At 37.7% G+C, this 26,810-nt stretch overlaps 1 protein-coding gene across 9 annotated transcripts in view; it reads left to right on the top strand.

Moving 5' to 3' along the window:
• Tpk1 (thiamin pyrophosphokinase 1) overlaps nucleotides 1-26,810 on the top strand; it is a 321,619-nt gene that overhangs the window by 59,567 nt on the left and 235,242 nt on the right. Inside the window, exon 1 of one of the 9 annotated variants that reach the window (XM_052719173.1) lies at nucleotides 7,932-8,087. The exons of the other annotated variants lie outside the window; for them this stretch is intronic. The gene's annotated coding sequence lies outside the window, so the exon portion shown is untranslated. Of the gene's footprint in view, nucleotides 1-7,931; nucleotides 8,088-26,810 lie in introns of those variants that run through there. 9 annotated transcript variants of the gene reach the window in all.

The raw sequence follows: 26,810 nt of genomic DNA, 5'->3' as shown, positions 1-26,810 counted from the left end.
CATTTAAATAAATAGACATATTTGATTAAATAAAGCTCAGTAAAGGTCCAATTAGAAAGCTGTTGATTTCTGCCAAGATATACATCCCACTACTGGACAGTAGGGATCTCTTGCCATGTTGGTCATTGTTGTAGTTCATATTCGTCACAGCTGGATAGGACTATTGATTGCTTTCTCAATAGTAGCTTGTATATCACCTTCCTGTACTATGAAAGGTAGTCCCAAGGAGGAGGCTTTCTGGTCAGTTACAGCTCAAATGTTCTAAGTTCCATGTCTGAATTGTGTGGCACCTTCAGTAATAGGGACTTAACTTTAATATCTGGGTAACAACAGGGTGCCAGCAGTAGCTTATGTTGTTTTGGAGTCTCTTGGGCTCCCCCAACCAACGTCTTGAACAGAGGACCTGGCTGGCACTGGGGCTTTGTTAGATAGTTTGTGGCTCTTGTGTACGGGGTAGAATTATCATCCAATGTGGTGTAACTCCATTTCTAGATAGTTGAGTATTCATACACATGTACAGCTCTATGTCATTTTAGGTAAATATAAAGTAATGATTCCCTATGACTTTTCCAGCCATCTTAATATTTTTCATCTCTCTTCGCTGTTTCTCCTTCTGTGTTGTCCCCCTGCTCCAACTAAAGCCTCCCTTGCTCTTCTCCTTTCCCCTTTCCTATCACCCACACTCTACTCTTCTCCTCATTGGCTCACCCCAACCCCCCATTTCCCATGGTCTCTTTTTATTTCCCTGTGTTCTCTGGTTACTCTGTTAGCCAACTACATGCAGCATCATGGATCTTAGATGTGAACTTACTACCCCCACTTTACTAAGACACTGTAATTCCTAACTGCATTCTCAATACTTATCCTTATACCCAGAGATAATTGTAGATTACACTCCTCACCAAAAAAGCTTCTTTTTGAAGCAGGAGGAGACTATTACAGAAGGTCACAATTCAGAGAACAACTGACTTGTGGGTTACCCAGCCTCAGTTTATTAAGTGCAGCACAACTCTTATACCCAACACTTAAGGAACATTGCATAGGAAGGGGTAGAAACTTCCTAAGAGCCAGAGGACCAGGAAGTCTGCTATGAGATTGTGCCTTCTAGCTGTGGCAGGGAAATTGTGCCCACAAAATCTCTACATGGCAAAATCTATTAGGCATCGTTGCCTGAATGAGACCTGACCAATTCCATCAACAGTTGAGATCCCAAAGTAGGTAGTGGTCTGTAGGATGAGCCCTCTGACTGGTGGCTGTCTAATACCACGTGCTCATTGTGGAAACACACACAGGCAGCCAACACTGAATAGACTCGGGATTGAATTTACCTGTTGATTCCTTTACATGTGTGTGTGTGAACAGTGGTTAAAGAAAAGGAAGCTATGAAATTTGGGAGAAAGAGAGGGTGGACATGGGAGGGGTAGGAGGAAAGGAAGGGGGAAACAATGTAATTATATTTTAACTAAAATTTTGAAAAAAATCACTGGGCGGTGGTGGTACACGCCTTTAATCCCAGCACTCGGGAGGCGGAGGCAGGCGGATCTCTGTGAGTTTGAGACCAGCCTGGGCTACATAGTGAGTTCCAGGAAAGGATCCAAAGCTACACGGAGAAACCCTGTCTCGAAAAATCAAAAAAGAAAAATTGAAAAATCAGTAGCGGTCTTGAGAGATGGTTCAGAGAATAAGAGTGCTTGCTGCCAAGGCTGATGACCTTAGTTCTATCCCTAAGAATCACATGACTGAAGAGAACCAGTTCCTACAGTTATCCCCTGGGCTCCACATAAGTGCCGTGTCATGAGTCCTCCCCCAACCCTAAATAAGTGTAAAACACTAAAAAAGTAAAATTTCTGTAACACATGATATCATGCTAGTATGGAAAATAAGTATATGTAGATAATAGGTAAGAGGGTTTTTTAAAATTCTTATATAAAAAACTATTATCATTAAATAAGAAAAAGCAAAATTTATCAAAATGGGGAGGCACTTAGGGAGATGCCTCATTAGGTGTGGTACCTGTTGTGTGAGCATTAGCACTTTGGATCCTCAGCATTCATGTAAAAGCCATTTATAGCAGCCACATCAGTAATCCCAGTGGTGGGGAGGTAGAGACAAGTGGATCTCTGGAGCTTGCTGGCCAGTGTTGCCGAATCAGTGTGCTCCAAATTCAGTCAGAAACACTGACTCAAAAAATAATGTGGCGAGAGATCAATAAAGATACCAGACATAGACCTCTGGCTTCTACATTCAGGGACACATGTTTGTACATGTTTACATACCCACAGGAATACATGCATATACCTCATATGCACACACCTGTGCTTGTGCACACCATACACACAGAAGATACAAATAGGTATTTTAGAGGATAAATAATTGAAAGGAATTCTAAACATAGGTAAGCATGATAAATTCACCTTAATTGTGCAGTTGCAAGTTAATGCCACATGAGATGCTCTTTTCCTGTGATTATACTGACGGACATGGGAGACAGGCTCATCTGATAGCTCTTGGCAGAGGCAAATGATTGTTCTTTTTTCCTGGACTTCTTTTAACATGAAAACCAGTCTTCCCATTCTATAGTTCCAGCTGCTGTGATTCTCTGACTTAATTCAAATATGAGTCAATATGGGAAAATCTGCACATGTATCTGCATGCATATATAGACATGTTCATACATGGACATTCACTGTAGCTTAATAGAGATAGGATATTGGAAGACAAAGAAATGCCTATGTGTTATTGAGTAGTACCATATATAATCGTAAAAACTATGTGATAGAAGAGTATGCTATTTTGAAAAAGAATGAAAAATATACCATGTATACAGGGTTGTCAGTGTGGTATTGTTTATGGCAAAAAAATCAAGATACAAAAACATTTTGTTTAGTTTATTCACCTTTTCTAAAACAAAGGCACTAAAGCATAAGTCTCTATGAATATGTTAGTGCTGTGTGCATGTGAAAATTTATGTATGTATGTAATCAGGGGCAACATACATCTTAGTATAAAAGGTTGAGTGGAAAAAATGAACTGTTTGTGAGCATAGAGAGGAGAGAGCGCAAGCAAAAGAGAGTGAAAATGTATATTTAAACGTATTTATAACGTGAACAGATTTATAAATGTTTTGAGACATTTACATAAACTACTGGAAACAAGCAGGCATTGCTATTCTATGTCTCCCCAAAATGACTTCTAGCTAAACTAATCAGAAAAGACATAGGTCACTTCATTCTGATCAATGACACATCCACCAGGAAGAATTATTGCAATTCTAAGCATATGTACAAAACTCAGGTGCATAAAGCAAGCACTACTAGCCATTAATCTACAGAAAATCTAACACAGTAATAGTGTATGAGTTCAACACCTGACTTTCACTACAGTTCAGGTGTTATAGACAAAAATAAACAGAAAAAAAAAAAAACAGTAGTGTTAAATGACATCATGGACCAAAATGCACCTAATACTGGTGACAGAATATTCACTCAGGCAATGAAGACTATACATTCTTTCAGCAGCATGGAAATTCCTCTAGATATGTCAGATGTAGGGACATAAAGCAACTTTCAACAAATTTAGGAAAATTAAAATAAGTAAATGTATCTTAATCTAACCACAATAGAATAAAGCTTAAAATCAGTAGCAAAAGAAACTCCAACAGATTCCTTTTTTGTTTAATCTCATAATTTCTCTGGGTCAAGAATCAAGAGAATTTCACCACAGGTAGTCTTGTCTGGTGGCCTCTGATAAATATGCACTCAAGATGTTGGCTACACCTTCTATCAGTAAGAGTTTACTCAGGGCTGAATTGTGACCACCCACATTCTGCCAGGAGAATCTCTTTGCCCCATAGAGATGCTCACATGTCTTCATAACACTTTGATTGCCTTTCCCTGGAGTTAGTGACCCAAGAGGCTTGCGAGAAAGGTGCTCCAATGTCTTTGATGCCGTTTCAGAAGTTATATACATTATAATATTTGTTAGAAGTGAGTCACTAAGTGGAGTCCATCTTTAAGGAGAAAGAAGTTAGCCTCTGTCTTTTGAAGCTTCAGAAGTAGGCATCAAGGAATTGGCAGGCATATTTGAAACTTCAACCTAGAAAATGTGAGTAAAAATGGTTAAGGCTATATGATAGAGTATCACATCCAATGTCTTCTGAAAAATCTTACAAATGAGTTGCAATTTTCATGTTTTTCTGTGTAACTCTGTCTCTATTCCTTTGGTACCATTGTTGTTGGAGGACTTCTAGAAGGATAGTCTGTTGACTCCTAGATCTGCAAGCTGCCATCATTGCAAACACCAAGCTGGTGCCAGTGTTTTCTTTGTCGTCCTATTATGTGCCTATGGCAGGTATTCAGTGAAGGCCAAGATTGCTTTCCTCCCTCAGTTCTCGAAAGGATTATTGACTGAAATGCTGAACGACTGTCCTGATCTAGGTCTGTCACTAGGATTAGTAAATTTGAGATTAGTAAATGGCACAAGTATTCTTGTTGTTACCCTGTGGTGTAAAAAGCTATTATTCTTACTGGCCCAGCATTCTCCTCCTTTGGGTACAGTTTCTTAGTGTTTTGGTAATGAGTACTTCACTTTGTGAGGAAGAACTGGTTCTTCATCTCCACCCCCCCCACCCCCCTTTTTTTCTTTATCCCTTTAGCTCTGGTAGAAAATACCAATCATTGTAATTTAGCTCTGGCTGCTGAGATGGTAAATTCTTTAAGGTATACCTGAATGTCATTCCCTGGCTATTATGATTGGCTCCAGGATGGGTACATGACCTGGACAATCATTGTTTTTTGTTTTTCTTTGGTTGTCTGTCTGTCTATCTATCAATCAATCACTCACTCAATCATCTATTTATCTATCAGAGTGGCCTGAAAGTCACTATGTAGTCCAGACCAGTCTTGAACTTGAATCAATCAGTCCTGCTTCAGCCTCTTATGTTCTGAGATTACCAGGCAAGCTGGCTCAATCAGTATTCCTTGGATTACATTTTTAAATGGAAGGTATCCAAGTCAACTTCTTTCTACCAGTATCTCTACATTGGAAAATTGACAGAGACTTCTTTCTTACAACTGTTGTTCATGCTTGTAGTCTTAGGGCCAGAGGCTGCAGCAGAAAGCTGGGAAACTATTAAAGGAAATTTGTAAATAAATTTTCCTACTTTGCCTAAGGTATTTCAAGTTAGAATTCTTTTGTAGCCCATTAAAATTTAAAATAGAGCTGGGTGGTGATTCCAGCACTTGGGAGGCAGAGCCAGGCAGATCTCTGTGAGTTAGAGGCCAGCCTGCTTTACAGAGTGAGATCCAGGACAGGCACCAAAACTACACAGAGGAAAAAAATTTTTTTAAATAGAATTTCAGCCTCTTGGTATACTGTCTTCACTGTGAAATCTTTACATAGAAATCACATCAACCATGAAAACTGATAGGATTTTTGTTTTGTGGCTTTATTTGTAAGCAACCCTGTTTCTTTATGAAAAAAATGTTTCCTATTTATAAAAACAGGTAATATATGCAAGAGTTGAATGAACAGTGAGAGCTAGGCATGAGGAATGCCTTGCAGAAGAGTAAAATATAAAAAAAGGAGCTCATCAGGGCAAACATGAGAGGAAACTACTCCAGTTAGAGAACAGAATGTAGACATAAAGATTATTAGCATGGTACCAAAGCATTTTAAAAGGAAAAATAGAAAATACATAAATATTCAGAGATGAATGTCATGCTGCTTGTAAATGCTGTGCAGATGACTTCATTGCTTATAAGTAATAAAGGAAGAGGCCAACTCTGGGCATCTTCCTCCACCTTTTTTTTTTGTAGTTTTAAATTTTCTTTTATTATATTTATTTGACATCTTGACCGCAGTTTCCCCTCCCTCCTCTCCTTCCAGTTCCTCCCTCCCACCTGCACTGTGCCCCCCCCCCCCCACTATCCACTGCTCCTCCATTTCTCTTCAGAAAAAGATAGGCCTCCCATGGATCCAACCCTGTTTCTTACATTCACTTTTCATTTTAAATGAAGATTCTTCTCTCTATGGTTTCCAAGGACATTTCTCTTTTAGTTAGGAAAAGAAATAATCTCTTGGAAAGTGAGTTTTGAGATATAGCTTCTAAAAATTGCTATCATTGCAAAATTATTAAGAATTCAAAATTAGTCTTCAGGAAAATTTGTAAGACTTTGGAAGTGCCTAGGAGTTCATATAGTTTGCCTCCTGAGAGGAAACAGCATTTTGGAATACAAAAAAATGAAGTCTCAGCATTAACAGAAAGATGAAGTTATGAGCAATTCATTTTGTACATGGGCCGTTTGTTACAGTAAGCCTTATGCTACTAATGAGATTTGCTCAGGAGAATAACAATTTAGATGTAAATTTTATTGGTAATATTTATTTTCAGTTTACCAGGATTTCAATAACTATATATTACTGAAAAAGTGCCTTTATTTTACTTGCTTTGATTTCTTTTTTGAGCATTTTGATATTATACATTTATTTTTAAGGTTTTTATCTCTGTACTTGGTTTCATTTGAAATGAATTTAAATGATGCTGTGTTTTAAATACTGTTTTTTATGTGTTCATTGTTAGAATGTAGAATTGTGATTAATTTTTCGGTGTAGGTGAAGAATCCCTGATTTGAAAAGTGATTCTCATTCTATACTGAATAATAAACCATACAGGAGTTCTTATTTAGGCAAAATCTTCAATTCTCTTACAGCTCTTTAAAAATTTTACATAATATTCAAGCACACATGAACCATTTAAAGTATAATTTCATTCTGGAGAAATTTTTTAAGAAAATGTATTAATCTACAGAAAATGATTTTCTAAGGAAATGAGTTGATACAGGATGCATAATGATTTTTTATATATTTATATTATAATTTAGACAGAACAAATCATTTAAGTTTAATTCTTCTCTACTACTTATTTAGATTAAATATTTTTGGATTATTCACATGGTTTTATAAAGTCCTCTTGTTCTGTTTTGCCTCTAATGGTACTCAAGGGATCTACTTCTCATAAGACATATTCAACATGACAATTTGAACATCTAGTTAATGGCATTAGCATGAATTATACACATGACTTATTCAGTTATCTATTTAACATATATATTAGCCATGGTAAATAGACGACATACAGATTCCTATCTGATGTCTTCCAGTGGATTTATATGTGTTTTCCCAGACCCTAAGGCTCTCTAGTAACTTTGTTACTCTCTGATAAGACCCGAGTTTATTGGCTAGTGTTGACTTTGCTGCTATCCACAATATTCACGACCACTGCTCATGGGTCTCAGAGTTATGGTGTCGTAAATAAGGATACACAGAGGAAAGAAGATGGAGCACATGGTTTATTTTCATGCATTTTTAGCTATCAACTAAATCACTGCTGTCAGAGGAAAGTGGAATTTAATGGTCATCCTTAACAAGTTTAGAGGAAAATCTGTGCAATTATACTTCTTTCGTGTTATATTTTGTGGTTACATCAAATTTTGGTTCATAGTAATGATGATTCAATAATGACGTTTTATCATTGAAGCTTGAAGATTGAGCATGGGAGAGTTGTTTATTTAATCCTTCCAAGCTACTAACAGTTTGACAAGGATGAGAGACACTGACTGATGCCATGCAGAGGCTGCGTTTGATGCTTTCAGTGAAGGGATGGAGGTAAATTGCAAACATCTCCATTCTAATTCAGATCCTGGCAGGTGATGTTTGTTCCTTGCAGTGTGTTTATTGTCTCTCTGTCCAGTTTCATTTCACATGCATGTGTTGAGGATGAGGAATGCAAACAGATAGGGTTATATAAAGTATGTATTTTATTCAGAACCTCTTTTATTAAGAGTACCTCTTAAAAAAAGTATTAATTCTGTTTTACTTAGAAAATCCTCATCTTTCAAGACTCATCAAATGTGAGAAATAGCAGAATTCTTTGAACAGATACAGTAGAAGATTGTGCCCTTTCCAATAAGGCAAGCTGTGCCACTCTGGCTGCCGGGCCTTCCCTCTGCTCAGGAGCATCGCCCTCTCACCTGTCATGTGTACAGTGGAGAGCATCCCTCCTCGCTGACTCCCCTACTGCTCCTTAGGTTTGTTTCTTTTGCACATGGAAAGTCAGTCAATGTTGACATTTGGTTATAAAGAGATCCTGTGGTGTCTTGTAACATGTTTAGATGGAATAAATCTGTAACTGCCTCAGTCTGACTAAATCATAAGGTGATACTACTGTGGGCAAGATGACTGTTTAGAGATTACTTTTAAGGAAGTGAAACTCTACCCTCTCAAACTGGAAATGAAATCAACCCCAAGCAAGTCCCCAGAACTCTGTTACACCTGCGATTTGGGTATATGTTAACAAGTTTCTGTGTGTTACCTTTACAGCTAGAATAAACAGGGAAAAATAGATTCTCAGCAGGAATTGGTAAACTTAATGATAGTGATTCGCGTATAATTCTGCTAATTACTTTTATCAGAAATATAATGAGAATAGTTTAAACTCAAGCACAAATAGAAATATTTTCCTTTTCAGTAGGGTAAGGTTTAAACTTATAGTCACTCCTTATAGGTTTGGAATTGATTTTAGATAAATATGATTACAAATAACAGCTAGAGTAAAGGTGTTAAGAATGCTCCTGTGGCTGGGGCCTTGCTGCTTCCATAGCTTGGGCAGCCACATGACTGGCTTTTGATTGGTCCCTGTCTTTCTCAAGGGCCACTCAGAGCATAGCTAAAGTATGTTAATGCTGTGTGTTCTTGATAAAAAAAAAAATTGATTAAAGCTTTTATTCTGAGTTCAGAGAGCTTTTTTGTTGTTTAGGAATAGTATAGAGTATTTAGGCATCACTGCCTTAATCTGAGTAGATGTGTTAGGAGTAGCTAGTGTTAGCCACACACTAAGAGCTGAGACATTTGTGCTCTTGTGGACTCTTGTTTATGATGGGGTAGGGAGAAGATAGAGAGCAATAAAAAGAGCTATAGAAGCCAGGTGGTGGTGGCACACACCTTTAATCCCAGCACTCAGGAGGCAGAGGCAGGTGGATCCCTGTGAGTTCAAGGCTGGCCAGATATAGAGCAAGTTCCAGGACAGCCAGGGGTACACAAAGAAACCCTGTCTTGAAAAACAAAACAAAACAAAACAAAAAAGCCATAGGAGTATATATCTAGATGCAGTAAGGTTAAGTAAAACACAAAGATGATCAGGGTATGCTTTCTGAAGAGATCACATTTAAGTTAGTCTTCACAATGGAGGAGTCTAGCCAGACATATCTAGAAAACAAGACCTCCCTTAACCCTTGCCATGAGATTCATGGGATCAAAGGCCTGGAAAGAAAGGGCAGCAAGGTTTGGTGTGTCTGAAAACGAGAGGTATAGCAGAGTATGAGTGGTTTGAATGAGAATGCCCTCGTAGGCTTATATATTTGCATGATTAGTACCCAGTTGATGAACTATTTGCAAGAGTTAAGAGGTACGGCCTTGTTGGAGGAAGTATGTGGCTGGGGTCGGCTTTGACCATTCAAATTCCTGTGCCAGGCTAAGTTCTCTGACTTCTGCCTGCATCAGAATGTAAAGCTCTTAGCCATTTTTCCAGCACCATGCCTGCTGCCATGCGCCCCACTATGATGATAATGAACTAACCCTCTAAAACTGTAAATAAGCCCACCTTAAATGTTTTCTTTATGAGAGTTGGCTTGGTCGTGGAATCTCTTTACAGCAATAGAGCAGTAACTAAGACAGTAGTGAATAATGCAGATTGATATTTTTTTGGTCCAGTTATAGGAAGAAGAAAGCCTCTTTGTTTACCTCAAGTCATATGTAGTGTTTTGAAATTGCTTAAAGCCATTATATGTGCACATAGTTACTCACTTTCCCAATTAAATCTCAAGTTCGAGCTGCTATAATTCTCATAGTTCACTTTAGGGTTACTGCTTGGCTGTTTTCATTGATGAAGACTATGAAAGATTGTGTGTCCAAAATTGCAAATCTACTTTTATTTACTAAGGAAGGCATTGAGAAATTTGTACATCCACTGTAGATGTAACCAACGGTCTTATTAAATAAGAAACACAAAGCCAATACAGAGATGTGTAGCTAGAGTTTTCCTGCCTGGCCCACAGTCAGGACAAATCTCTCTCACCCGCCAGTCCCAAGCCGCTCAAACCCGATCAAGTAAACACAGACACTTATATTGGTTTCAAACTGTATGGCCGTGGCAGGCTTCTTGCTAACTGTTCTTACAGCTTAAATTAATCCATTTCTATTAATCTATACCTTGCCACATGGCTTGTGGCTTACCGGTACTTTACATCTTCCTTATCCTGATGGCGGCTGGCAGTGTCTCTCCCTTCAGCTTCCTGTTCTCTCAATTTTTCTCTCTGTTAGTCCTGCCTATACTTCCTGCCTGGCCACTGCCAATCAGTGATTTATTCATTGACCAATCAGCAACACATTTGACATACAGACCATCCCACAGCAGAGATGAAAGCCAAGAGGTCAGAGTAATAGCTAAGAGCTAAAAACCTTACCCTTCACTGTGGCTGTATCTCTCCAAAAGAGACCTACTTCCTGTCTGTCTTTTTTTATATAGTTTCTGTTCTGCCTTCTCATTGGTTGTAAACCCAACCACATGACCTCCTAGTCACTGCCTGTCTGTACAGACCTCCAGGTCTTCTATGGTTGGTATTGAGATTAAAGGCGTGTGTCTCCAATGCTGGCTGTATCCTTGAACACACAGAGATCTACCTAGCTCTGCCTACCAAGTGCTGGGATTAAAGGTGTGCACCACCACCGCCCAGCTTTCGCTATGGCTTGCTAATAGCTCTGACCCCCGGGCAACTTTATTTATTAACATACAAGTTACATTTCAGTACAAATAAAATATCACCATAATCCACATTTGTGTAGAAGCAGCAATCTTCGATGAGGATCATGGCTGTGACAATACAGTGTCACAGTTGGCTGACGATTTATAATGTCTGCCATGTGCCATTTGGCTCTGAGATCGTTCTGTAGACTGGCTCATTTAACTCCTAGACTGAGAAGTCTCATGAGTCTCATGGGACAGATGAGGAAATTGAGGGTAGGAGAAGTCGAATGACTGGCTCAGTGTCACACAGCAACACAGAGGGCACATGGCAGATCTGAGATTCGGCCCTAATTTATAAGAATCTTCTCCAAATAACACTGTTAGGCCTTTAGTAAATAATTTCTTCTAGATTTTTTGAGACTAATTAAATGAATGTTTATTATAAATATGCCAGAGTTTTACATGAAAAACAGCTTTGAGGCTATCCTTATATGTTCTTTTGGAAAATATACATGGTGTTTACAGTGATTTACAGAGCTGCAAAAAGAGTTGTAAATTGTAGCACCTAAGGAGTTATAGCTGCACTGTATCCCAGTACTCATCTAAGCTTCGCAGGCAAGCTTTCAGAGTTTCACTACAAAATATGAAGCGAGGTGTAACTATTTTAGAATGCCACTTCCAGATTGAATGAATCTTTTTAGTTCCATTTTGGTAGCAACATGTCCCTTTAGATTTTATTCCTTGAAGATTTCATTTATATACAAACACAATCACACACAATATATCTTTATTTGAAAAGTAATTATAGTGTATAAGGGAATCTAGTGATTTAGTTCTTATTCTTCACTGGTTTTAGGCACTTAACAAAGCTGAGTAGACAAAAGGTAAGACTGTCAATTCTTTGGTCAACTTTTCTGATTCACTGTTATTTTTCAGGCGGTGAAATACTGTCAGGCATAAGTCTTTGGATTCTGTCATGTTTAAAATTGCAGTGGTTAAAATTCAGTGCTTGGAATCTAGTGTGTTTAACATTAAAATGTGCATCCAAAAAGCAGTTATACAGAGCAAATCCTTCAGATTACCTTAGTATCTCAGTTAAACATTTACTTAAAAGAGAATCCTGAATCCAAACTTTAAGGTGAATACCAGACTTTCATGAACACAATTGTATGTAACATTTTTAATTAGGGTGCAACTATAAAAGGTAAAATATTTCAACTAATATCTAGAGATTTATTAGTAGCTTTTATTAGTAGCTGCTGATACTGTCAGTTTTCCCTGAGGCATTGACATATGTAAGATGTATAGTGTTTGGTTGGGTGCAACACAGTGTATACTGTTCATATGTCTTACTGATATTAATCTTGACTTTTAAAATCTTAGCATGTGAGTAATTGTTGCTGTTTATTAATTCTTCATGACTTCAACTAAAGTTTACAGCTTTATGGAAAGGCAATGTTGAACAAAGCAGCGATTTTATCAGTTTTTATTCATTTTTTGCATTTATATGCAAAAATTGCTATGTTAATTTTTTCCTTTTTAATAAAAATTACTAGCCGGGCGGTGGTGGCGCACGCCTTTAATCCCAGCACTCGGGAGGCAGAGCCAGGCGGATCTCTGTGAGTTCGAGGCCAGCCTGGTCTCCAAAGCAAGTTCCAGGAAAGGCGCAAAGCTACACAGAGAAACCCTGTCTCGAAAAACCAAAAAAAAAAAAAAAAAAAAAGAGGAAAAAAAAATTACTTACAAATGTCATTCTCATTATACAGCATTATTCTTTAAAAAAGTATGTTTGTGTAAGTCATTAGGTTCCTTTAAATGGACAAATGTGTTGAGGGAGTTTCCATTCTTACCTGTATATATGCCCCATCCATCTTTAGCTGCTAACTGGAGTTATTGTTGCCTCACCTACACTCTTTCCCACTGGATTGTTTGCAGACAAATACAAGGTATCATATAGTTTTACCCATAAAAGAGACATTGTTTTAAAAATGTATTTCTGGCCGGGCGGTGGTGGCGCACGCCTTTAATCCCAGCACTTGAGAGGCAGAGCCAGGCGGATCTCTGTGAGTTCGAGGCCAGCCTGGGCTACCAAGTGAGTTCCAGGAAAGGCGCAAAGCTACACAGAGAAACCCTATCTCGAAAAACCAAAAAAAAAAAAAAAAAAAAATGTATTTCTGGGCCTTGTATATAGTTATGCTTTTTGTTAGCACGGCATACCTCAGCATCTTCCCTTGAAAGGTGCTGGAGGGTCTCATCTGGCATGCATGGGTTAAGCCAGATGCCCAACAATGATGTGCTTCCAGATGGGATTTTATGTGTTTCAGATATTGTGATCAAATGTACCACCAGTCATTGATTCTGCCTTTACTGATAGGAACTCTGCCTCATCTTTGAAGCTTTCTCTTTCCCTTTGCCTCTTTCTTGATAGGCCTTCAGATTAACCGATTGTTTGTCCTTCTTTAAATGTCCTTCACCCCCTGCCGTGTGTCACTGCTGCTGCCTCACTTCACTGCTGTCAGTCTCCTAACCTATTCTCTGCCATTGTGGTTTCCTTTCTGCAGCATTTCGTCTGTTATACCGTGTAATAGCTTTGATCAACTTGACACCAACCTCGACACATCTGGGAAGAGGGACTCTCAACTGAGGAATTTCCTCCATTGGATTGGCCAGTGGACATGTCTGTAGGGATTTTAACTTAATTGCTAATTGATGTGGGAAGGCCCAGCCCAGTGTGGACTTACTGGACAGGTGGGCTTACTCTTACACAAGAATGATAGCTGAATGTGAGCAGGCTGAGCCAGCAAGCAGTGTTCCTTGGTGGTCTCTGCTTTAGTTACCAACTCCAGGCTCCTGTCTTGGCTTCCTTTGATGGTAGACTGAAACCTGTAAGCCAGGTAACCCTTTCCCCATGCCAGTGTTGCTTTTGCCCATGGTCTTGATTACACCAACAGAAAGCAAACTCGAATAGACTGCTTGTAGCATTTGACATCTCCTTTTGCAATATCTACTGTGTTGCTTCCATCACGTTTAATTTCTTTTTCTTGATACTCATCTCTCACCCAGGCTGACTGGCACCCCCTCACCTTTTTCTTACTTGTGTATTTTCACTGATGTCCTGGATACCCCTTCACAAGAACTCTCCCTCTACACTCTGGCCACTCTCTCTGCTTTCCCTTACACCTTACTCAGTTTGCAAATCTATTCTCTTTCTTTGATGGGTTGACTCTTTTCCCAATAGAACCCAGCTTATTTTCATAAGTTCTTCTTGGTGACTCCAGGCCAACAGTCATCTTTCCCCTTTCAGTATTTTCAGAAGTGGCAATAATTGATGTCACAGGGATCTTGCTGTAGCCTTACCTTTGTCCCTCAGTTTTTGTGATCTCCACTGAAAGAATTCCTAGGAGACCCACAGCGTAGAATGTAAATATAGGTAAGGTTTATTGTAGAGTCAAGTGCAGCATTCCCAAAGGCTGAGAGGAAACAAAGGGACTACTGCCCATCTATACTTAGGCAGGGTTGATACAATTTCCTAAGTTTTTGTAACAGATAGCTTTCCTTTCCCGGTGATTGGTAGGCCCATTTAGACAGACTCCTACAGGAGGGAACAATGTTGCATGAAGTCCCCAGCTTCATGGTAACAGTAATGGTAGTCCTGTTAATAATAGTAATCCTATAAAATTTCAGGCTCCAGGGACCAAAGCTAAGGTAATTATCAGTGAATGACTTCCCAGGCTATTAAGGAAGTCACTGTTTCATCCCAGGGCTAGAAACAGGACTCTGGTTTCATTCTTCTGACCAGTAATTGGATCTTGCATTTCCTGTCCTTGGCTTTACACTTTGGTGATTATCAGGAGGGTCTAGGCCAAATGTCCTTCAAGTCTGCTGATAACCTATAAAGCATCCTAAGAGTTGATGCTATATATTGGGTCCTAAGTTGTCCTTTTCTTCAATTATCTAATGAATTCTTTGTGGTTTTTTTTATGTATGTATCTAAAATGAATAAATAGCTTCTTGTGTGCAATGACATTTCAGAACAATGCTGAATACTTACGTGTTTTAATATACCCAGTGATTACCATTGTCTTTTCTTAATAACTTGAAATATATGGTGTATACTCATAATATTGGACCAGCTATCTAGGCTTTATCAAAAAGTACCTTCCTTTGTCTTTTCCTTGCAGTATTATTTGAGTCTACTTATCAGAAGAGTTGTTAAACTTTTCACTTTATAAATGTGAACTGAAAGGGCAAGCTTCTAAATATCCTCACACATGACCATTGCTATTGTTCTTGTCTTCGTCCATTGCTCTTCTTCATCATCTTCATCCTGCTTCTTCTGTAGATGAATGTGTGTTGGTCTCCAGAATCAGGACAAAGGGAAATTCTGAGGTTTATTAAACTCGTTCTTTAAACCAGTTCTAGAACTAGTTTAGAACTAGAACTAGCTTCTTTAAACTAGTAGGGCTGTTAAACAAAGAAACAAAGCTTCCAATTATCTTCCACAGGATAATGTGTAATTAGTGCAAGAGGAAAGAGAGGATAAGAGACATAAGAATTAGCTCTGAGGAAAGCCAGATAAAAGAAAACGTAATGAGAGAATACAGAAAGAGATGCAAAAATGATTCTCCACAGCAGTTCTGGGTAGGAAGCGGAGCCCTGAGGAAATAGGAACTAAGTGATGACAAGGAGGAGATGGTATGCAGAAAACTTTAAAGGAGAAGAAAATTTCAGGCCTGATGCTCCAGTTTCAAGGCTAAATGATGTAACTAGTTTTGCTAGGAATGTTTCAAAAACATGTTATGACTTGTTCAAAGATGTTAACATTAGAGGGGAAAATGAATTAAAAACCTTAAATGATTATTACTAGAAGTAATTCTTGGGAAATATATATATATTAAAGACTGTGTGATTGACAGTTGACAGTCCCATGCTTCTCTTGGTGACTGTTGGTTTGTTTGCATTGCTGGCAGGTCATAGTTAGGATCTGGTCCTTGGGATCACAGGTGATCTAGGGAAATATGAGCGATGATAAAGCTTCTAAGCTTGCAGCCATGACTTTCCTGGAGTTGTTCTGTTTGGACAATGGTAGCAATCAGCCAGATGTGGCCATGTAAACTTAGATTAGTTAACATAATCATTCTTGAGATTCAGTCTTTTATCCCTCCTAATTATCTTGTTGGTGCTTTGTGGCATCATTTGATGGAGGTTCCCAGTTTAGACAGCATAAGTTATTGATTTGCGTCTTCACAAAATGTTGATCAAATCTGCAATGTAAAATTTATCAGAAGAAGAAATTATAAGTTTTATAAATAATATGAAGTAGGAAAAATGCTTTTGTGAATAAAATAAAATCAGGGTATTTTAAGTGTACAACTTGTTGCAACCATGAAAGTCAGAGCTGTTTGTGAAGAGATGTATCCCAGATGCAGTAAATTCATTGACAGAATGTGTGAAATAGTTCTTCCTGTTGCAAAAATTGTTGGGATTTTGTTAATGATTTTTTTCTTGGACATCATTCTTAGATTTCTGAGAGTTTACCAACACATTGAATATGCATACATACCCTCAGGCCTCCTTTGTTTTGACTTCTGAAAAGTATTTCAGGCATAAGAAAAACAAAACTCTATAAAGTCTGTGTATAATCTTCATAGGTAGTGAAATGTTTCCTATAATTACATAATCTGAGATTTTACATGTGTTTGTACAGTGTCCCCATTGCCCAGTGATGGAATTTTTCCATGGCCTGATGTGTCAAGGACCTTATTCAAAACACTTCATCATCTCCAGACAGACATTAAGATGGCTTCACTTCAGAAGAGCTCAGTATTTATCTGCCAGAAGAATGTTCAAACCTTTTCCAGTAGCCTGAGTCTTGACATTGTTTTAAAATTGGATAGAGAAAAATATTATGCACCTGGGTAGAAATAATAATAATGAAACAGGGTTTTTACATCTGCACATGACCAGACATTACCAAATCACAGAGGTGCCATTATAGAGCTGCAGAACACCGTGTGTGTGTGTGTGTGTGTGTGTGTGTGTGTGTGTGTGTATACATGCACATGTGCATATATATCTGTAGGATCTTTGAAAAAAAGAGTCTCAATTGAATATTCACGCATAACTGAAGTTGGAAGGAAGTGGCCTACAATATGGTCATGTGGGTATTTTTTAAATTATTTGTAAAGCAAATATTGATTCTTAAGAATGAATGCCTGCAGTCCCATGACTTTTGTTTATTGTTTCATTTTTTCAAAGTCTTGTTCTGTTTGTTTTACCGTTCCTTTTAATTAATATAGTTGAGTACATAAAAGGCATCCTAGAGGAAATAACACATGGTATCAGTGTTAAATTAATAGGTTTTTTTTTTTTTTTTTTTTTTTATCTTTCTCAGTAGTACTATTTGGTATGTCTTTTTGTGTTAGTGTCTTGGGTGTGGTCAATCTGTATTTGAGTTCTGCCATTTTAGTTAGGGAACAAAGCACTCTTGGTGTAGCATATAATGTTGGAAGTGGTCCCAGGTTTACAATATCTTAAAACAGCAAATTCATGTTTTTAATCCTTTCATTTTAGACTTTCATTATGATACTAAGTCTAATTTAGTGATCTTTAAAAAGTCATTCTCACTTGGTAGAGTTTGTGGGCTAAAAATGTCTATACCACACTCATGAGGGCTGTGGGATTTGTATGTGCTTTGTTTTGTTTTTAAAGTTTGAGGTAATATTTGTATATGGAGTATTAATGAGGTAAGTATGCTATAAATTTATAAGTTATGTAAGTACATCAGCAGTCACTCCAGTCAAGATGGGGGTGTTGCCATCACTCCCCTTATACTCAGTGGCATTCCACCCTGTGGTTCCATTTCCTTAGGGTGGATTGTCCCTTCTTGAACCATAAGGACAGGGACTGTTCGTGCTTCTGGCTACTATGTTCATTGAGAATTTTTAATAATTTTTTATTGGAAATAATAGTTACTTATGTGAGGTGATGAATATGGTAATTCAGTTCATTGCAGGAAACTTTCATAATATATATGCATATAAAATATCATGCAGCCAGTCTTAAATATGTACAGCTTTTATTTGCTAACCCTAACTCAGTAATATCATTTATAATGCTGGGGAAGGCAAGGTCAAGTTTTGCTTCTTAGGACATAAGTAACATTGTTTCATTCTTTAAAAATTTGAGTATCATCAAAATAGAAATTTCTTAAAATGTTTTTTATCCATTAAAATAATTTCTTCCAAGCCTTCTTTTAGAATGTTGTATTTAATTTTATTTATACCTATGATAACCTTGAATGAGTTCCTGTATGTGGGTAAAGTCAAGTGCTCTTGCTTTCTCCACTTACGAACCTTGTCCAGTGGCAGTTGATGACAGTCCCTGGCTGTTGCATGTAAGTGTCCAGTTGACATGTTAAGTGATATTTCCTTCACCCCAGATCTTTTATTCATGACCCATGTCCAAGCACCTCTACCTTTGTTCTAGCGTGTACTCTTAGTGTTTCATCCTATTGGCTTTTCAGGGTTTTCTCTGATTTCTGCATTCTGGTGGTCCTTGAATGTAGGAGGCTCTGGTAGCCATACAACACACTGTTTCTGTAGTTTTCTTAATTCTCTTTATACATGTATATGTCATATGGAGAAACAGCCCACCTTTATCATTTTGGGCACATTTATGGATGCTCTTAATAGACCTGGAAATGATTTGGGGTCACTATGATGACATTGTTTATAATTCAGGAGTTCCATTTTTTGCTTTTCAGGATTATATCTTTTAAATGATCCCTTTTCATGTCCCCATGACACTAACAAAATTTTTTATTTTTTTTCCAAATAATTAACTCAGTCAAGTAAAATCTCTCTAATTTATGTTATTTAAATGAATTTATTAGGGTACACAATATTTTGGGGAACACAATACCACCACATTTCCCCTTTTTTGTCTTAAATTAAAAAAAGCTTATAACTAATACAAGAAAAATTATATCCAATAAGTATATACAATATACACAGTCAAGATTACATTAACGATGTCTAGTCCATTAACATTTGACAGATTCAGATAAAAACTCCATAAATATATAACAATGTCCAGTCCAATAACATTTGACAAATTCAGACAAAAAATTTTCATTACTTATCTTATTTAAAACAAGTAATTCCTTTTTAAAAGTATTTTTTCTTTTCATAATAGATTCAGTAATCTACCTTTTGTCATTTTTATATCATCCTCTTTTTCTTTTTACTGCAGATTCAATGATCTATCCATTTATCCTATTATTTATCTTTTTTCTCAGAATCTATTCAGTGATCTATCTCATATCTATATTCTTTTCTCTTTTTTCTTTCTTTTTTAAAAAAAACTTCTGAATCTAATCTCCATGTTCAGCTTTTTTCCTGACCATTAACAGTTAACAACTTGTAACCAACCATCATAAACAATGACAATATCCATAACTCATTAAACGACCAAAAACCTCCCATCCCACCTCTTGGGAATGTGGGTGTCATTTTCTTAAAATTACTTCCCTCTTTATAGGATCCTGAAAAGAAAATTTTTGGGTTAATTGTCAAGTCCTATATCATTTGTCCATTCTTTCCCATTAGACCAAAAGTTGTAAAAAAAAAAAAAAAAATCAATACTTAGGGGTTTTCATTATTTCTATTTTAGAATCAATTCATTTTTTTTATTTTATTGCTTTATTATAGAACAATATCTGACTCATGTTTCCCCTCTGGAGTTTTTGTGATGTTTCTTTGTGGTTTACATATATATTTGTTTTTTTTTTTTATGGTTTTGATGCACACATAGAACCACTGTTTACAGATTACAGTATTTGATCTGTTTCACTTAATCCTATTTCATTCATTTTTTTCTTTCTTTTCCATATTCTTGGATATATGAAATGGGAAACGTTCTTCTCTTAGTTAACGTGACTCCTTATTTTTACAGTTAAAGTCTCGTGGCCCATTTTCAGCCAGTTGGAATTGCTTGGTTTAGATACACTTACCACATATGATACTTAGAAAAAGGAAACCAAGTCCAGAAAAGAGACAGCAGGGCAGCTTGATGACACAGCTTGAGTGGAGTCTTGGTGGAGGGCAGGGGTGATGAGGCACTGACAGCAGGAGGGTTGTTGTTGGATGTTTTTGCTCTTTTGGGGGCCCGCCACCCAGCTCCCAAATAAATCACATAGAGGCTTATTCTTACTTATAAATGCCCAGTCTTAGCTTGGCTTGTTTCTTGCTAGCTTTTCTTAACTTTAAATTAACCCATCTGTCTTTTGCCTCTGGACTTTTAACTTTCTCTATTTTTGTATACCTTTCTTTCTTACTCCGTTGATGGTGGTATAGCTGGGTGGCTGACTCCTGGTGTCCTCCTCCTTTTTTGGCTCCTTTTTTCTCCCAGATTTCTCCTTTTATATATTTTCTCTGCCTGCTAGCCCTTCCTATCCTTTCTCCTGCCTTGCTATTGGTCATTCAGTTCTTTATTAGACCATCAGGTGTTTTAGACAGGCAAAGTATCACAGCTTCACAGAATTAAACAAATGCAACATAAACAAAAGTAACACACCTTAAATAATATTCCCCAACAGAAGGTGGTGCTGAGTGAGTGAGGAGAGCGTGTGGTGAAATGAGTGTGTGGACCATAGAATGCTGTGGCTATGCGCATGAGGGAGGAGGAGAAAGTCTATAAATACAAGAGGAAAGAAGGTCTGGGAGGATAGTGGTTTTGTTCTTTTGAGGTTTGGTTTGGTTTTGGTTTTTGGGAGTGTTTTTTAAGAAACTGTGGGTATGAAATTTCATAGGCTTTAAAATACCTTTTCTTTTAAACTGAAGAGTGTAGCTTGAGTTTTCCTGCCTGGCCCACAGTCAGGACAAATCTCTATCACCTGCTAGTCCCACAGCCGCTCAAACCCGACCAAGTAAACACAGAGACTTACATTGGTTACAAACTGTATGGCCGTGGCAGGCTTCTTGCTAACTGTTCTTACAGCTTAAATTAATCCATTTCCATTAATCTATACCTTGCCACATGGCTCGTGGCTTACCGGCATCTTCACATGCTGTTTGTCATCGTGGAGGGTGGCAGTGTCTCTCTGACTCAGCCTTCCACTTCCCAGCTTTATTCTCCTCCTTGTCCCGCCTACACTTCCTGCCTAGCCAATGGCCAATCAGTGTTTTATTTATTGACCAATCAGCAACACACTTAACATACAGACCATCCCACAGCAGAAGAGCAGTTTGATTGCATATTTAGTCCCTAAGATCTTAAGAGATTTTTGTGTCAGTGCATGTGCATTGGGCTAAAACTTGGACCCTCATGCACACTAGATACACATTCTGTCACTAAGCTACGTTCTCAGCTGCCCAAAAGGGCTTTTCCCCATATCTTTCTACCTATTTGTCTCTCTCTCTGGCTGACTGGCCGTCCGTCAGTTCGTCTATCCATCCATCCATGTGGATCTGTCTCTCTGTCTCTCTCTGTGTGTGTGTGTGTGTGTGTGTGTGTGTGTGTGACCTTGAAAGTAAGAAATGGATGCCAGATCTCTTGTAGGTGGAACTACAGGTCATTGTGATGTGAGTTTTAGAAATCAAATTCTGGTCCTCTGCAAAACCAGCAGGTGATCTTAACCACTGAGCCATCTCTAGCCACCTCCTTAGGGATGCTTAAATAGTTACTGTGTACTTTGTTTATTAGGAGGTGGTAATATCTATATTTCTGTATCAGGTATTTGATGATACTTCAAGACATGTTTTCAGCTTGTATTGATCAACTCAAGGCAGTATGCACTTCCAATTCTTCAAACTATTTTTATGTGTTTGCACTTTAAAGTTTTTTTCTGTTGTTTTGTATTATATCTCACTTGTGCCAGAAGTTGCCCTACTAGGCTATAGAAAACCCAAACTAATTTCCCCTCTCTTTGTTTTGGTACTTGATTTCTGCCTTATCACCTTCTCTACCATTCCTGTCTCTAATGACCACTAGCCCAGGTCATGTTTTTCACTAGATTAATCATTTAGTTTCTGTATCTAGCTTACTTCATTGATCGTAGTGGCCTTTGGGTTCATCCATGTTCCTTAAGTATAATGCTTCTGTATAGAGGTCTAAGGACACGTTGATACTTTTTCCACCAGAGGATGCTTTGGACCGTTTATCTCTCAGGGCCTTCCCACTTCCCACTCTTTAGTGGTGTGTTCTGATGTCTTTGTCTGTACGTTTAATTTTTTGCTACTACTGGAAAGCTTGCTTTTAATTAGTTCTGTAGTTCTCTTGCGTGGAAGTAGTACATATATGATTAAACTTTTGAGACATCTAGGATGTGTCATGGTGTTTGACCACTGTAAGTGAGGCTCTGAATTTATCCCCAGCAGCTCACCAATTTTTGTCTCATTTTTTTAATCATTTGTAATTAGTTCTTAGTTTTCATACTTTTGTTTGCCTCTTCGTTTTGTCTCCCCTGCCCTTTAGTAGATTTTTAGTGATTAAGTAATTTCTTGTTTTGATTTAATTTTTCACACTTTGAGCTTATGACTCATTCTCTGAGCTTTTCACATTTCTTTCAAGAGCTCTTATATTTGAATGGTTTTAGGTTTTTTTAAGTCCTGTGGGTTTTAGTGACATTTCCAATCATGATTGTCATTGACTTGGAGGCAATATTTTTCTGGTTTCTTCCCCTTATTATTTTTTTAGCTTATTTTTTTTTTCCTATCAACCCCACTCCCATGTGCTTCTGTCCCTCCTTTCTTTCTCTTTCTATTAACTTGTCTACTCTAAATCCTTGTATTCCCTTTTCCATTGACCTCTAAGTTCTAATGAATTAATGTCCCTGGGCAGCTGGGCTGGGGTAATAGAGATGGCAGCGCTTCTCCTGAGTTCCAGGACTGGGAGCTTCAGGAAGGCGGGATGGCTAGGGATGGCTTTATGGCTATGGCCAAGGCACTGGTAACCACAAGGTGGTTTGCAGTTCAGCCTCTTTCATTGCCCCTCAGCCACAGGGCCTCCTGCATTGACCTTGGATCTGAATCTATAGCCAAGACCTCTGGTGTCTTCTTACACCCCAGACTGAGTTTCACTGCCTTTGGCAACTCTTTCATAAATAATGTGATTGGTAAGAAATTTTGCCCAGGTTTTATCTGAGGTCAAATTTCTGTTTCTTGTTTTTTATTGTTGTTGTTGTTTGTTTTGTTTTGTTTTATTTGTTTTATTTTTTATTCATTTGTTTGGCATAGGAAAAAGTCAGAGATGTCTTTCTGGGTCTTAAAAGAAGATTTTTCTCTTTTCATGTCCTTCAGTCTGTGTGACCCAGATATCAGAAGATTCCTGCAGAGTAGACTTGGGATCTGACTTCTTGGCTCGCTCCATCCTTTCCTTTAACTGCCTGCTGATTATTCTTCCTGCTGTGGTTTTACTGAGAATTGAATCTCACAGTCTAGCCTCTGGTTCCCCGATGGGTTGATGATGAAAACACAGGGCACTGCTGTACTGTGGAGTTTTGTTTGTTTGGAGGACACACCTTGTTAGTGCATTTATTAAAAATACTATAGGATCAATATTTTCATCTGTTCATTCCTGTAGGCTATCTTGTACTTCTTTGTGCATTTATGAGTTTGTATGTTTCATGAATTATTGAAACAAGCTGGAATGCATCTGCAAAAAGGGTGCATTTCCCTTTCTGCTACTTCTGGACTTTATTATTGAATCACTCTTATTGTTAGCAGCTTATTGTAGTTTCAAGTTCTAAGGATCAAAATGCAATTAAAAAGATGTACATAATTCTGTTAGCTGGGAAAAAGGTAGCTGCTTTTTTTTTTTATTATCAGAAAAGCAGTTTTCAATTCCCTACAGCCTGGTGAATGGAGTAATTACACAGAAGGAGAAAAAGAGACAGAATGACTGGAGTAGTTTCACAGAAGGAGAAAAGAACCAAAGACTACATGTGAGTGAAAATGACTAACAGCCTGGGCTGCTGTGCAGCCCTTATAATTGTTTGAAATTTACAAACACAACACTAGAACACAGTTTTTGGAATGAAATATTTATTTGTATCCATCACCATTGCAAGCTGCTCTCATTCATCACGTTTGCAAACAGCAGCAGTGATGTTCCTTTGGTGCAAGCCAAATATAGCTTCCAGCTGTTGAAGTTAATTCTGCTTTTTAAGTCTTATTAAAATCTATCATCCAATAGAAAATTCTCTCGGTCTTTTTAGTCTTCCATTGACTGTTTGTTTCTTAATTTTATTTATATTCATGGAAAGTAGCTTTCAGAGATGCTTGGTGCTTGAGACAGGAGGAGAATGAGAACTCAAAAGCATTCTTGTATATGCATCATTTAAAGGATCATTTTCCAGCTCTTGATTGAAATTTTAATCTTGTATCTTTTTAATTCTACAACTCAAAAAGTATGAAGCCAAACTTCAGAAAAGGAGCCAGTCATACATAGTTGCTCACAATGTTAATCCTAGTACTCAGGAAACTGAGGCAGGGGAATCACTGTGCATTGAAGGCAAACCTGGCCTACATAGTTCCAGGCCGTCCTAGATTATACAGAGACAATATGTGTAAACAATATAAGAGCTCATGGCTCTAAAGCAGAGAAAATATATCTATATCATTTATGTACAGAATTGAGTCAAGTAGCCCAGGTGCTGACATACTTGTTTGACCTCTTGGAATTATGGTGGCTCATATCTCCATGAGTATTCCTAAGATGCTTATCATTTAATTTTGGCAATTCTGACAGTAGATTTGATGACTATATGAAGTAAACAAATGGATAAAACATTATTTTCTTTATATTTTGTACGTTATTTTAATTGTCTAAAGAAATGCACATATTGCCGTTAGCCTGCAGTTACCAGAATTAACGTGAGAACTTTTTCCTACTTTTGGATGATCTTGCTCATTTGTGCTGTCTCTGACTCCTTGGTTCTGATTGGGATTGTATCACTCCCTGCCCTCTCCCAACTAGCTAACTCACATTAATAAGGTATAGTAAAGCCCTACTGTTACAACCGAGAGTAGCCATGGTTTCTGCTGGGATGAGTCTCTTCTGCCTGCACACATACAAACTTGATTGCTTTGATTTATTCATTCATCTTGTATATGTATTTTATTCTGCATATTCAAGACATTCAACATGCTGTTAGATCGTAAGTGTGCTGTAGTGAACCAAGCTAGCATAGCCATCCATCCATAGTTACCTGTTTTTGTATGGGTGTGGTAAGAATGACTAAGCTCTCCCAACTTTGCATGATTCTCCAGTAACCTGTAAGTTTGCTCTTGACGCTGACTTGTTTCCATACAGCTTTGCATCTACTCATCTTGGGAGTCATCTTGCTTAGTTGTTATGCTTGCCTCTCCCCTTATTGGGTATGCTTGCTTCAAATAAGGTGAGCCACATATATAAATTTAAACCATGTGGCCTTAGAAAAAGGAAACAGGGAAAAATAATTTTAAGTCTCTTTGAATATGAATCAGAATGTCATCATTTCAAACTATAGCCAATGTAAAAACTTATTAATGGTCTAGTTTAGTGTACTTTTTATTGCTTCCAAGTCTAGTGTGTAGTTTGCACTTGAAGTGACACAGCTACATCCCAGATACTCAACCTCACACTTGGCTGATGCCCACTTTGTTATGTGGCTTGTTGGAGACTACAGACTCCTGAAGGTTGGAACTGTGTTTGGTTTTTGTGGTACTTACTCCTTGCCATACCTAGTTGACTTTCAGTGTGTACCTATGAACCAATGCATGAATGGATGAAGGCATATAGTATACAAGGAGGGTTATTAAGATTCCTGATGCAAGTTGTGAATAATACTATTGCCTCTTGTAAAGAGAACTGAAGTACATTAGCTACAAACAGGACACCTAGGCCTGAATATTCTGCACATTTCAGTCAAATCAGGGCAGTGAGCACAGGCTTTGAAGAGGTAAATTACCAAAGGTTTCTTGTTGGGGACAACTAACAAAGGAAATTAGGAGGATGCCAATCTCTCCAGGGTCCACTTACCATCTCAGACTTCATTGAAGAACATTTGACACTCTGCCCTTTCACTTGTACTATTAGGGCATCTTCCATAGTAACCATGATCTAATTTATAAGCATGTCCTTTTTATTCCCCTTTTATACAAACAGAAGCCATGAGTCTGGTTCAGTTTTTTACTATCTAATAAAATTTCACTTGGTGTAGATTAGTGTAGTCATTATGGGCAATGATCTGGTATGATGTAGTAAAATTAGTAATGTGCATATTCTAGGACCTGGTGACAATCCATTTAGATATTTGACATCCAGACAGAAGATATTCCATATGTGTATAATCATGCATATAGATGCTAATTGCAGAATTATTAAAATATAAATCTTTTAATGAATTCACTAAATCTGTATGAGTCAGGTGAATCTAGTAAACTGAATTTATACTTTAAGTTGAAATCTCTTGCATCTTAATATTCAATGATAAGAGAAACTATTTGAACACTTTGCTTAAAAATTTAAACACCATGACACAATATTACATACTGCTCATGGTTACAAGCATGCACTATAAAGAACAAAACAGAACAACTAACCACAAGCTGTGAGAAATCCAGAGTAGGGGGTATGCTGATTAGGGCATGGGGGTCTGTTGAGTATAAGGATGGCAATTTAGGGAATGGAAGTATTTGTGGTTTTATGGAAATCCAAAGTGTTGAATGGTGACAATTGGCAAAGGTGGCGTGAGGTACAAGGGTGTTGTATTCTTTGTTCATCGGTGTATTTTGGTGTATATGGTATATTTTATACAGTCAGAACATTTCCTTTAGATAAATGCTCTATAATTTTGAAAGTGAAAATTTAGGATTAAGCCACAAGGGATATTTTTCCTTCGTTTCCCTTCATATGAATTATTTCAGTTATTTGCTGGAAGAGGAAGCACAGATGGATATGCACATCCTTTTGAGGTATGCAGGTCCACAAGGGCATTTTAAATCAAATCTTCTTTGTTCTGTATTTC

This window comes from Peromyscus californicus, unplaced genomic scaffold, assembly GCF_007827085.1.
Source record: "Peromyscus californicus insignis strain IS unplaced genomic scaffold, ASM782708v3 Scaffold_6__1_contigs__length_162567912, whole genome shotgun sequence".
Classification (NCBI taxonomy): Eukaryota; Metazoa; Chordata; class Mammalia; order Rodentia; family Cricetidae; genus Peromyscus; species Peromyscus californicus.
Note: the sequence above shows the minus strand (reverse complement) of the source record. Positions and strands in the feature narration are given on the sequence as shown.